Below are 2,801 nucleotides of genomic sequence, written 5' to 3' on the forward strand. Positions count from 1 at the left end.
GCTGACCCGCTCCGGTGTGTGATTCAGGATTGATGATGGAATAGTCTAGTTGTCTAGTTAGCCGAGGCCTTAGTAAGAGCCAATTTTCCGGGATAGTTGACTTGTATATAGCATCCCTTTTTCTGACTAGACAGATAGACTCTTGTGTATCACTTTTGGGACAGATGACTGTAGCACTGTTGTACTTTTGACCAGATTAAACTATGTATTCTCGCATTATGTATATATTTGTTTCCTTTCAGTTCAGTTCCATAGTGACGGGATCATTGTTTTATCATTATTATTACTGCACTTCGTATTAGAACTTTCTTAAAAAAATAGAATTGCGATATACGTTCTCCCCATTATAAGAGCTGTGCAAGGCACAATGTTGTATATGATTGTGACCTAACGTTGAATTTTCCCAATAATTGTTTTTATTATTATCAGAATCATGCCGCCAAGAAAGATTGGAACTAGGGCGAACCCTGGATCTGAGGACCAGGGAAGCCATAATCAGGACAATAGAAACCAAGAACACAGTGAAGAGGAAGATGAGGATTATGTGGAACAGGATGACTCCCTGTATGAAGAGGAAGAGGAAACATATGATGTTGAGGGATTTGAGATAGAGGCTGAAGAAGGAGAAACCGAGGTTGAGCAACCAGTACCAAACCCAGGCATGGATCCCATGAGCCAGTTCATGCAACTCCTAAGGCAGAATTTGGAACGTCAACCCAACCCACCCCCTCAAGGAAGTAACAATGCAGTGGCAAACTCTTTCAGGGCTTTTAAGTCCCTTAAGCCCCCTGAGTTCCACGGATCAGCCGACCCAGTTGAGGCAAGGGCATGGTTAAAGGAAATGGAGAAATCTTTTGAGATTTTGAGTACCGAGGAGGCACAGAAGACTGTATTTGCTACCTACCTTCTGAAAGGAGAAGCTAACTACTGGTGGGAGGCCAAGAAAAACATGGAGACAGATGCTATTATAACCTGGGAGAGATTTAGTTAGTTGTTTCTGGGAAAGTATTTCCCGAGGTTTATGGAAAACCAGATGGAGCTCAAGTTCTTGGAGCTAAAGCAGAATAACTTGTCTGTAGCAGAGTACGAGGCGAAATTTACTGAGTTATCAAGGTTTATGCCGGAGTTTGTGAGCACCGAGGAAAAGAAAGCTAGGAGGTTTCAGCAGGGACTGAAACCGTGGATTCAGAATAGGGTGGCAATCCTTGAGCTTACGGACTATGCCACTCTGGTGCAAAAGGCGACGATTGTAGAAGTTGGAAGTGAACAGATGCAGAAGGAAAGAGAGAAGAAAGGAATAAAGAGGAAAAGCATGAGCATGGGTGAAGGTTCCGCAGGAAGGAGCTTCCCAACTAGATTTAATCGAGGAGCAGTGTCCCTACCAGGAAGGAACACTGGGTTTAAGCGGCCAATGAGTGTGAGTGTGAGCCAGGGCGACCAGAAGTCAAGAATGTCCTATTCCAACCAGTCTCGACCCCCATTGCCAGCCTGTAACATATGTGGAAGGAATCACACTGGGGAGTGTAAAGAAAGGCCAGTAACCTGTTTTAAGTGCGGTCGGGAAGGCCACTACTCAAATAAATGCCCTTCGTCAGCCCCTGCCGTCGTTCCAACCACCAATTGTCATCGGTGTGGACGCCCGGGTCATTGGAAGAGGGAATGCCCAATGAACAAACCAGCAGCTTCGGGAGCAAGCAGGGCTGCTTCTAATAAGCCACCTACTGCGAGGACTTTCAACATGACAGTCCAGGATGCTATGAAAGATTCAGATGTGATAGCAGGTACCCTTTCTCTAAATTCAGTCAGTGCAAATGTTTTATTTGATTCGGGAGCAACTAAATCTTTTATATCAAAGGACCTTGCGCGTAAGTTAAGACTTAAGGCTGAACCCTTGATAGAACCCTTACAAGTAGAAATAGCCAATCATGAAATTATTCCTGTTAACCAGATTCACCCCGCCTGTGAGATAGGCATAGGGGAGCAATCTTTCAGTGTTGATCTGATTCCTTTTAAATTAGGGGAGTTTGATGTGATTTTGGGAATGGACTGGCTATCTAGCAACGATGCTCAGATAGACTGTAAAGGGAAGAAAGTTAAGTTAAATATCCCCGGGAAGAAAAAAGTTATATTTATAGGAAAGAGGCAGACGCAGAAATTTTTGACTATGGCCCAGGCCAAAAGGATGCTACGAAAAGGAAGTGAGGCTTACCTAGCCTATGTGGTGGACACGCAGAAGGAGGTGCCCAACTTACAAGATATTCCAGTAGTCAACGAATTTGAAGATGTATTCCCCCAAGACCTTCCGGGATTACCACCCGATAAAGTGATTGAATTTGCTATTGAGTTGGCCCCAGGTACGGCGCCAGTTTCAAAAGCACCTTACCGGTTAGCCCCGTTAGAAATGAAGGAATTAGCTATCCAATTGCAGGAACTCTTGGATAAGGGTATGATAAGACCCAGTGTGTCTCCGTGGGGAGCACCAGTTTTATTTGTTAAGAAGAAAGATGGGAGCATGAGGTTGTGCATAGACTATCGAGAGTTGAACAAGCTAACCATAAAGAACAGGTACCCATTACCTAGAATAGACGATCTGTTCGACCAGCTAAAGGATGCTGTTTATTTTTCCAAGATCGACCTGAGAACTGGATATCACCAACTAAAGATTAAACCCGAAGATATTTCCAAGACAGCGTTCCGTACCAGGTATGGGCATTATGAGTTCTTGGTAATGTCCTTTGGATTAACCAACGCCCCAGCGACTTTCATGGATTTAATGAATAGAGTATTTAAGAAGTACTTGG

This window comes from Apium graveolens, chromosome 9 (assembly GCF_009905375.1).
Source record: "Apium graveolens cultivar Ventura chromosome 9, ASM990537v1, whole genome shotgun sequence".
Classification (NCBI taxonomy): Eukaryota; Viridiplantae; Streptophyta; class Magnoliopsida; order Apiales; family Apiaceae; genus Apium; species Apium graveolens.